Source organism: Canis lupus, chromosome 14, assembly GCF_003254725.2.
Source record: "Canis lupus dingo isolate Sandy chromosome 14, ASM325472v2, whole genome shotgun sequence".
Taxonomy (NCBI): Eukaryota; Metazoa; Chordata; class Mammalia; order Carnivora; family Canidae; genus Canis; species Canis lupus.
In genome coordinates, this window is record NC_064256.1 from 26,070,222 (window position 1) to 26,081,916 (window position 11,695).

Genomic DNA, 11,695 nt, shown 5'->3' on the forward strand with positions numbered 1-11,695 from the left:
CACTCATAACGTACTTCATGCCTCCAAAACTCTTCTTACACAGGCAAATTTACATTTGTTTTGTTGATTAAGCAATGCCTCTTTCACTTCCTAGACTTTAAACTTTTGATGGGCAGGGGCTATGACTATTCCTGTTCATTAGTAGGTCCTCAGTGCTTAGTAGTGCTGACCACATGAAAAGGGCTCAATACATATTTTTAAATGAATAAATGAGTACTGTACCATTTAAATGTGGTAAAATATATGAATATCCTTAATAGGAGTACTGAGCTGCTTTTTTATTTCACAGTGGTTTACCATTCCTTGTGAAGACCAGTGAGATATACAGTATGAATGTTTGAGGGCAATTGCTCTAGTTCATTGTGTTAAAAAGAAATTTGGGTCTGATTTAGATAAACTTTGTTCTGATGAGAAACTGGCCCATTTTATAGTTAGAGAAAATTTGGCCTTTAGCAAGTCTACTAAAATCAGATAGAAAATCAGAAGTGAGATTATATTCTTAGGTTTATCACCTATTGCTTTAAGAAACAAAAAAGCACCCTTAGGAAAAGAAAATAACTTTTTACATTGCCAAGTAGCAACTGCAGGAAGCTAATAGGAATGGGAGTATATCTATAAACAGAAAATTTAGTTTTTTTTATTATAAATAGAATAATACACCTGGTGTTCTATAAAGCTCATATATGGAGGGAAGATTATGTCAGGTTTTTGTTTTAGTGGCTTTCTATTCAGGATATGAAATATTGAACCCACCATGCCTTCTTCCTTTCTTCTCCACACTCCATTCTGCTGGTCACCTACTTATTCTTTTAATGAATAGCTGTAAAATATCATGGTGCTTAGAAAAATCTCTTTGTAAATGTTTTCCCTGGTTTCTTTAGCCAGGAGCCAAAAATATCATGTGTTTCTGTTTTGGGAGTGTAACAAAAAGAGCTTCTGAAAAATACGGATGGTGTAGCTGAGATAGGATGGCAGTATTTTTTAGAAACACGTTTTTATAGAACCAGATGGTCTAGTATATTCTCAAACAAATATGTCACCTATAATTTGATGAATACCTTCCAAAGGAAAGTAATTTTTTCAGTAGATAACAGATGGTATCAGTCAAAAGCATATCGAGACACTTTAAGAAAAACTTGATGGCTCAAGTGATTTAACCAACAGGATTTTCTTCAGTGTACCAAGCATGTTTTAGGGTCTAAAATTTGTCATCTGCAAATAATTCAGCCTCATTTTCAAACTTTACTCCATGGAGAATTGAATGCAACCTGTTTTATATACTAGCTATAAAAATGATGAAAATTCTAAAGTTGTTTTCTGGCTCTGTTTTTGAAGTATCTATTATATTATGCTAAACGGAAAAAAAGTATGTATCTAAATGTCTTAAAACTATAAACAGTTTATACTCATATATAAACATATTTTAATAGAATTGAACTACATTTTACCTATTGGGATGTAAGGTGGTGTTAATAGTGAACTTTTGGTAGTGGTTTTCTTAAAACTATAGTCATATGAGCATAACAGAAAAAAGTTCTGAAGCTACAAGTATAAAGTATCAAGAAATACCTAGAATACAAGTCATTTATTTTTGCCCTGATTTTGGCAAATGATACTATAATAGGGCCATGGTTCAGAAATTATCAACATCCTAGTATGTTGACAGTAAGATCTAATGATATATATGAATATGGGAGGTGGGAGGCACAGTGAAAATTAGAATCTTGTCTTTCTCTATGCCTCATATCCATATATGAATTAAGGTGGAACCATGTAATTTATCATTTTACCTGTGACATCTTTGTGAGTAAAAAGGACACTGCTTGGTTACTAAGTGATTATAAATATAAACTGGGACTGTCCAGGGAAAATTAGGATATATATTCATCCCAGATGTGTACAACTGGTGCTATGATAAATGAGTCTATTGCTTTCTAACTGGTATGTTTTGGAAAGTGGCCACATCTTTGCCACTTTAGACATGGTTATGTGGGTAATGACAATGGTTGTATATTATCTAGAGTATCATTACTATTTCCAGACCTTTTTCAACATTATAAGCAAAAGACATGTTTTTGAGATCATTTGCAATTCTGTTTCTTAACATAGACCTCAAATAATTAAATGTATGTTTGTTTAAGTGTAATAAGATTGACAGTATGCTTGCAAGTGTGATGTAATAGATCATGGGAAGGCAACAATTTCACTGTAACAAATTTTAAAAAGAAGATAAATTACAGAATTATGTTTTAAAAAATATTAGATTGTTATATCAGTAAGGAGAATAGATGAACTGAAATTCCAGAGGGGAAAGAGCCATTTTTTAGATGGGTTCACAATTACCAAATCATTTTCTTCTATGGGAGCATTTTGCTTATTTGGTACAGGAAGATGGGCCTTAGTCTAAACAGAGGGTAATCTTGCTGAGGGAAGAACTGGAACTTCTTTTAAAATTGAGATATAATTGACATATAATATTACACTTAGTTTAAAGTGTACAACATATTGATTTGATACATTTATATTACAGTAAGATTACCATTGTAGTATTAGCTAAACATCTCTGTTGTGCCACTTAATTATGATTTCTTCTAGTGGTAGGAACATTTAAGACCTAGTCTCTTAGTGAGTTTAATGTTTATGCTATAGTTTTGTTGTCTATAATCACTGTACTGTGTATTAGATAGTAGTATATACCCTTAAATAATATCTCTCCTATTTTACCATCCCCAGCCCCCGGTAATTACCATTCCACTGTTTTTTGAGTTTGGTGGTGATGGTGGTGGTGATAATGGTGGTGGAGGTGGCGGTGGTGGTGGTGGTAGTGTTGGTTGTTGTGTTGTTCTTCTTTCTTTTTAAGATTTATTTATTCCAGAGAGAGAGAGAGAGAGAGAGAGAGAACAAATGGAAGTGGCAGAGGGAAAAGGAAAGAGAATTCCAAGCAGACTTCGAGCTAAGCGTGGACCCCCACAAGGGGCTCAGTCTCACTACCGTGAGATCACGGTCTGAGCTAAAATCAAGAGCTGGATGCTAAATTGAATGCACCACACAGGCGCCCCAGAGTTTGTTTCTTCTGATTTTTTTTTTTTCAAATTTGGCTCTTTTGGCAATTGCAAAAGATAATATGATTGGTTGAATTCAGATCAGACTCAAAAGTATACTTCCTTTTTTTTCCATGTAACATAGTTTAGTGACTGGGTCAAGACTTCTAAAACAGATGAAATTTATTGCAGTTTCCTCATGTGTACACCACAGTCTAGCTAGAGTAAGGAAGCTAGACATGGCCAGTCTTCACATCAAAATATTTAACATATCACTGTATTTAATATATATTTGCAATAGTGTGGAGGAGGAAACTATTGAGCTAAGCTTAAAATCTGTAAAGGACAAAACAGAATCTCCCATAGTTTTTCAGGGCTAAATAGGCAAAGACCTGCCAGAGTCTACAGGAAAAGTCCAGAACATCCACGCCCAAGAAACATTTTTGAACTAACGGGGGACTGCATTTTACTAAAACCGAAACCTAGACGTGACTCAGTGAAATCTCTGACTGAATGTAGGTAGCTAACTTTTTAACTTATCTGCCAAAGAGAGGAAAAGAATAGCCTTCCTTTTGGGAAAATAAACATCATCAATAAGTGCTACAAGTATTTTTTTACATAATCCAAAGCATACAATAAAAATTATGATAATATGACAAGATAGGATAGTATGACCAGTAAGCAAGAGCAAAAATAGGCAATAAACGCAGACTCCCCTAGCTAAACCAGGAATTGGATATAGCTAACAAAGACTTTAAAAGAATTATTTTTGGGATGCCTAGGTGGCTCAATGGTTGAGCCTCTGCCTTTGGCTTGGGGCATGATTCTGGGGTCTTGGGATCGAGTCCCGCGTAAGGCTCCCTTTAGGGAGCCTGCCTCTCCCTCTGCCTGTATCTCTGCCTCTCTTTCCATGTCTCTCATGAATAAATAAATTAAATCTTTAAAAAAAACAAAATAATTATTTTTTAAAAAATATTTTATTTGAGAGAGAGACTGAGAGAGAGAGAGAGAGCATGAGCACGTGGAGAGGCAGAGGGAGAAGCAGACTCTCCACTGAGCAGGGAGCACAGTGTGGGGGCTTAATCCCAGGACCCTAAGATCATGACCTGAGCCAGAGTCAGGGACTTAAACAACTGAGCCCCTAAAAGAATTATTTTAAATATGTTAAGAAATGGAAGACAAGATGAGGAAAAATGAATAAAAAGATGGAGTTTTTCACTTTTTGACATCTTTATTGATATGTTATTGTAAATGTACAATTAAATGATTTTTTTAGTGATTTTATAGTTATACAACTATCACTACAATTTAGTTTTAAAACATTTTCATCACCTTTCCACATCCCCTCAAGGTCATTGCAGTCCCCCTGTATCCTCCCCTATTCTGCCCCACTATGCTTTCCTCAAGAATGAGAATTTTAACTTAGTACTAGAAGTTATAAAAGAGAATAAGATAAACATTTAGTAGTAAAAATACAATATCTGAAAATAAGAATAGTTTGGTGGCCTAACACCAAACTGGATGTAGTGGAAGGCAGTGTTCATGGACTTGAAGACACACCAATAGAAACTCAACCAAAGAGCAAAAATAATGAAAAGAATAAATCAAAGTATAGGGGACACAAGATGCAAGGAAAGTTTGAATACATACATATGGTTGGAGTTCCAGAAGGAGATTTGAGAGAAAATTGGGCAGAATCAATACTTGTAGAGATAATATCTGTGAACTTTCCAAAACTGAAAGAAGATATCAATACATATACAAGAGGGGCACTTGGGGGGCACAGTAAGTTGAACATCAAACTCTTGGTTTCGGCTCAGGTCATGATTTCAAGGAAGGTGAGATTAGCCTGCATTGGGCTCTGCGCTCAGTGGGGAGTCTGCCTGAGGATTCCCTTGGCCCCTCCTCTCACTTGTGCAAGTGCACATGATTTCTTGCGCACTCACTCTCTGATAAGTAAGTCTTTAAAAATAAAAGACAAAAACACACAGGTACAAGAGATTCAGTGAACTCTGAACTAATCAAGATAAGTACAAAGAAATCTGTATCTAGGCACATGATATTAAACAGCTGAAAGCCAATGTATAATAAAAAGCTTAAAATCAGTCAGAGGCAAAATAAACACACATTATCTGTAAACTAGCAGCAATAAGGATAATCACTAACTTTTTGGTAGAAACTGGAATCTAGAAAATAGTAGAATGACATCTTATTTTAGTATATGTGCTGCCAACGTGAGCACTAGAATGACATCTTTAAAGAGCTGAAAGGAAAATAATGGCCAATACAGAATTTTATGTGCAATAAAAATATTCTTGAAATATAAGATGTTAGATGCTATACATTAGCTCAGATTGTATCCTAGGATGGAAAAAGAACATTAGTGGAAAATATGGTGAAATATGAATAAAATCTGTAGTTTAAGCAATGAATGTTCTATTTATTTGTTTGTTTAGTAGTATTAGTGTTTTAGTTTTGTAGTGTGCCATGGTTATGTCTCATGGTTAACATTAGGAGGAATCTGGGTGAAGGCTGTAAGGAAGCAGTTCTACCCTTACAACTTTTATATAAATCTAAAATCATTCAAAAAATTTTTTTTAAGTTATTAAAAAATAAAGATAAAATAAAGTTCTCAGACAAAATTTGAGAGTTATCTGTCACCAGTAGAAGCAGACTATACAATATGTTAAAGGAAATTCTTCACGCTAAAGGAAAGTGATTCCAGATGGATACATAAAATTGCAGGAGGAAATAAAGAGCAATGGAAAGTGTAAATACAGGAGTAAATATGAAAAGATATTGGTATTTAAAACAACAATAATCATAGCTATGTGGCTTATAATATATGGAAATGTAAAACATATGACTATAATGGCATAAATGTCAAGAAGCATGTAAATGGAGTTAAATTGTTGTCAGATTATTGCATTGTTTGGAAGTGATAAAAGTACTAATGTTAGGATGATTGTACAGAGGCAAAGATGAATATTGTAATCTCTGGGGAAACTTCTAAAAAGTAATAAAAATGTAGACAATCTAAAAGAAGAAATAAAAGGAAGTAAAACAATTTGATTAATTCTAAAAGAGACAGGGAAAGATGAAAAAGTGAACAAAGGATGGAGCAAAGAAAAACAATTATTGAGATGCTGTTAAATGCAACTACTTTAGTTATTCAATATACATGGATTAAGCACTAGAAAGACAAATGGATTAAAAACAGAATCCAAGTATATGCTCCATAAAGAGATCCATTGTAAATATAGATATTGATTGAAAATAAAAGGATACGGGTTAAAAAAAAAAGGATAAGAGAAGTGGCCTGCGTCCTCTAAGGCCCCCACAGCTGCCACCTTGGCCCCACGGCACCCCACATGCTAGATGGGGGGTAGGAGCCCAGTGGTAAAGTTGACACTAGGAGCCCAGGAGGCAGCCCTAGGTAGAGGTAGGCAGAGCTGGCATTGATCATGGTGCTGCCCCTTCCAAGTCACAACTGCAGCCAACCCCAGCAACCTCAATAGCCTCCATGGCCATACTGGACCTGGGCGACCAGTAGGAGCACAGGCAGGTGTTCCAGATGTAGCAAAGAGCCATCCTCCAGGACATGACAAAGCTGCTGCTGGACACCTTCCAAAACCGGGGCCTGGTAAAAAACCCAGGAGGCTGCTGCTGTGGAGCTTTGAAGTTTGGGCCTCAGTGGACTTGCACATCTTTGACTGCACCTGCAGCATTTGTAAGAAGTGGAATAGGCACTTCATTATTCTGGTTTCTCACTTCAAGCTTCTGCGGGGGTCCTAACCACATATACATTCAACAGGCCCACAACACAACACCTCTTTGAAAGATGTAATGTTCAGAGCTTTTACATTCACTTGCTCAAACCCTGGAGGCTCCAGAATTGCTCCCACACTGCCTGGATGAGAGTGCTGCCAGGAATGTGGTCAGTGAGAAATTCAATGACATCTATTGGGAGAAAGCCATGAAGAAGCACAAGATCATCAAGAATAGGTCTAAAGAGTGAGCTCCACCTTCTCCCTTCCTGAAAAGGAGGAATGATTGCGATCAATAGCTTTGCTGTCCCTCCTGTCCGTTGGTGGTGCTCATGAATGCGGCTGCTGGTTCTGTTGGCCTGTGACCATCTTGAGATCTGCAAACTGTTAAAACTACCAGTTTCTCTAGGCAGCACTTTGTCCTTCTTCAGCCCAGTTTTGATGCAAGCTAGTTGACATCCTCATTTCTTTTCCCTACTTTTATATGATCTTTTAGAGAAATATTTTTGTCATTGAAACAAAAGAAAGGGATGTATGAAGACATATCAAATAAACAATAACACAAAGAAATTCAATGTGGTTATGATAATATCAGGCAAAGAAGACTTTACTGCAAGAAATATTGAAAGATATAAAAAGGTATTTCATAATGAAAAAGGGTCAATTAAACACAAAGCCTGGGGCAGCCCAGGTGGCTCAGCGGTTTAGCGCCGCCTTCAGCCCACGGCCTGATCCTGGGGACCCGGGATCGAGTCCCACGTTGGGCTCCCTGCATGGGGCCTGCTTCTCCCTCTGCCTCTGTCTCTGCCTCTCTCTTTCTCTCTCTCTGTGTGTCTCTCATGAATAAATAAATAAAATCTTAAAAAATAAAAAAATAAAAAATAAACACAAAGCCCAAATAATCCTAAACCTGCATGCATTTAATAAAATAGCTTCAAAACATATATAAAAATTGACAGAATTAACTGTGACTGTGTATTTGTCTATTTATCATTTTAATCTTGCCACTTATATTCTAGATTTTGCTCTTGGTAGTGATTGCATTTAGCATTTGTGTAGTGTATATGTTATACCTCAATAAAAACATTTATTAAAAAAGTTTATAAAAATATGTTATGCACCAGTTATCCAGCTAAAAATTTAATATCGTATATTTCTTTTCTATTTTACCAAATCTTCAAGACTGAATAATGAATAATCCTATATTAGAGGTTGCTAGCATGTTTAAGTGATGTTTAATAGAAAAGGTCACAAACTCATCATAGTAATAAACATATTGTGACACCCAGTATATATAAAGATCCCATTATCCTAAAAACATAATGAGAAATATGGGTTCAACTGTGTTTTAAGATATTCCTTCAATATAAAAATTATGGAAATAGCATATTACCATAAATGTCACTAGACCTAGAAAAATCAGTAAATAGTGACTAAACTGAGGAATTTTTAGATAACCAAGTTCTGAAATTAGTATTTATTTATTTTCTGGCATTGTGTTAGACAATGCTATTAAGATAGCATATTATAGTGTACATTATGTTCTTTAAGATACTTCAATTTCCTTCAATTCTCTTAACAACTTTCTAAGATATTAATGACCAGTATTTTCCATATAAAACACTTGCATTTTCTGGTGGTTAATGGCTACCATATGCTCTTTCATGGTTTTTTTGCTGATGAAAATAGCCATTATTTAGACAAGAATTTGGAGAAGTGCTATGAGAAATCTCTATAGTGTGTGTTTCATTATAAGAGCTCTATAAAGTGACTGTGAGTCTTAGAATCTTTAAAGTATTTGTATACTTTTTGTCAGTGTGTTGTTTTTTTTTTTTAAAGATTTTATTTATTTATTCATGATAGACACAGAGAGAGAGAGAGGCAGAGACACAGGCAGAGGGAGAAGCAGGCTCCATGCACCGGGAGCCTGACGTGGGATTCGATCCCGGGTCTCCAGGATCGCGCCCTGGGTCAAAGGCAGGCGCTAAACCACTGCGCCACCCAGGGATCCCTGTCAGTGTGTTTTGTAACAATTATTATACACTTAGGAAGCAACTGAAGTATATGTTAGTGCTGTATTTAGTGAGGCATTTGTAGGATTGGTGCTGGACTTTGAGGATAGGTTTGATTTATAGGAAGAGAATGATAGTTACCTAATATCAGAAGAAACTTACACTGAGAAAGAAAAAAAAAAATATATATATATATGATGAAATTCCCTGTCTAAAGCTTAGATGTTCATAGAGAAGTTGTGATTTGCTACCTAGATTCCTCTTCAAGCATGAAGAATTATTCCTCTAACTATATGATGCTGACAGACAACTCTCAGTGCTTAGCTCTTTTGGGGATTGTATCAGTTGAAAAAATGCATGTAGCCGAGGGTCATGCCCTCTTTCAGGGAAACCTGTATTCAATGACTGGTTGATGAGTTTAAATAAAGACTTGGCTCCCTTGCCCTAACTCTGGACAATTCTGCGGGATCATCCCAGCTTCAGAACACCCTGTAGGGTTGACCGAGTTTTTCACAGAGATGACATTTTATCAATACTTCTCTTTTTGTCCAAGCCTTTTTCCCTTTCCTTTCTCCCAAGTAATAATTCTATTATTAATAAGATAATATCAATAATGAAATTAATACTATATTAATAATATAATATTTCAAATATATTTCACAAGTTTTTAAGTAAGATCTCAATTCTCTCCTTTAAATGGTTTATTTGCAGGGGGCTGGAAAGGGCGATTTGAGTTACCATTATCAGAGAGCACCGTACACCAATGTTGCAAAGGAGGCAAGAATGATGGGAAAGAGTAGTGGAGCTCTAAACAAAGTCTCATCTTTAAGAGTGAGTGTGGGGAGAAGGCAGAGCCCTGGAATATTGAAGGGGGTTTGACAAGTACATTTCTTTTTTTTTTTTCCCTAGAAAATAGAGGACATAAACCACTGTAGATAAATAGAGTTATTATAAAAAGGAATTACAGTAATTAGTGGTAGGAAATGCCTTGCCAACTTAAAAGGGGAGGGCTGGGATTCCATAATAAGAATGACCCATGTCATTTTATTCTCAAATTAATTGTGCCTTTTTTTAACAAGGAAGTTCTGCTATTCAAACATGATAAGGAGCATCTTGGAAATGACCACAAAATTTATTTAGTAAGAGTCCAGTAGGTTCCTAACACTGTATTTGGCATACAGAGGAAGTAAAGCCACAGTCTCTGCCCCTGAGAGGAAAACCAATTTTTTTTAAAATTTTTTATAGAAAGGGCTACAGAAGAACATGGTCCAAAGTAATGCGCTTGATTGAAAGATGAACAGTATGGTGATATGCCACTGTAATCTCTCAAGTTCATAGACGCTTAAATTGGGAATTAAATGCTGATATTTTGTTGCCCATAAATTTCTGTGCTTACTTCTTTCTCAGGATCAGAGGGCTTTAAGCTTGGCACTAGAAGTTTGAACCCTGGCTCAAAGTATCATATCTATGATATTAGATGATCTGATACGTTATTATCTTAACCTCCACCAAATATGTCTTGGAAAATTAATCTTTCTCAAGAGAAATGTAGACATTAAGAGTTGTTATCTTTCTTTCTCATTTGAAGAGACAGATGTTGAGGTTTTGTTATTCCTGAAAGCCATGGATTTGGAAGGATTCCTTAGTTTTTTGTCTAACACCTTCTCTAGTGATTCTTCATGCTTCTCATGATTTGTGTATCAGTGTCTTTGGTCTGGCATCCTAAAGAGCTTGGTGTTGCAGGTCTGTCCTCTTCTCTGAGATATTGATACATACTCTTGCTATCTACTTCCTTTTTATTCTTTTGTCTCTAGAAGACTATTACTGTAGTCACAGTAGAATTAATCACTGTCCGTAGACCTAGTTTTGTAAGGATTAAATGAGCTCTCTTGAATTCTCTAGAGAAATGAGAGAAATATGTATGTTTCACTATGTTCTGTACATTTTTCTTTTTTGTCAAAAGTCTGGACCACAAACTTTCCATAGTCTTTCTAAGGTTTACAGGGGATAACCTAATATTGTCTTCCAGAAGTCTTTTAGGTTTGGTTTTTAATTGGCGTGGTGTCCACCACAGGATAGTTTTCATTCACTAAAGGAGTACATGTATATTGAGAGACAGGAATAAGTTTAACCATCCTATTTCTCTCCAGGACAAACATACAAATCTGAATTACAGGATCAGAAGAAGACTTAGCTTACTGACATAATAAGAAGAATAACTTGGACATTTAAAAGGGCTCAGAATAAGTTCATAAGCCTGTTTCCTCTTTTGATATTACTTAATATAATATCTTAAATTTGTATTTTCCTGTCCACAATTCTCAGTGTATGATCATTCCTTCAGTAGCCAGAGATTTCCATTGTTGCCTTGAAGAGAGTTAAGAGTTACAATTGGAAAGCAAAGAGAAAGAATCATCGGCTGTTCAGTTTTTGACTTCCAAAATAGACTCTTAAAATCCACATCAAAATCAATATTTTCAAAAGCCAAAGATCTTGTTTTACAAAAGTTGAATTTAATTGAAAGGAAAACAGTCTCTTGAGAATCAAAAGGGAAGACTCTGAAAGAGGTATGCATAGACATTAAGGCTATAAGAAATAGGAAAGAGCAGAGACAGGTTCAATTACCTCACCGTCTAGGACATACATGAGCAACAACTATCAGTTAGTAATTGTGTTTGGTTACATGTAACAGAAACCAGCCAAAGGTGCCTTAACCAAATGTGTGTTCATTTAAAAAGAAGTCCAGAAAAAGCTGTCAAGGCAGTTCCATGATATCAATATCCTGGACTCTGTCTTTTACTTTGTTATTCAGTTATCTCTGGTTTTCATAACACGGTGATTTCATGGTCACAATGGCATGGCTCCAGCCCCACAT

General features: G+C 35.8%; 1 pseudogene; it reads left to right on the top strand.

The window, feature by feature from the left end:
- Positions 1-7,059, top strand: part of LOC112674774 (centromere protein V-like) — an 86,034-nt pseudogene extending 78,975 nt beyond the window's left edge.
- The last annotated feature ends 4,636 nt before the right edge of the window (positions 7,060-11,695 follow it).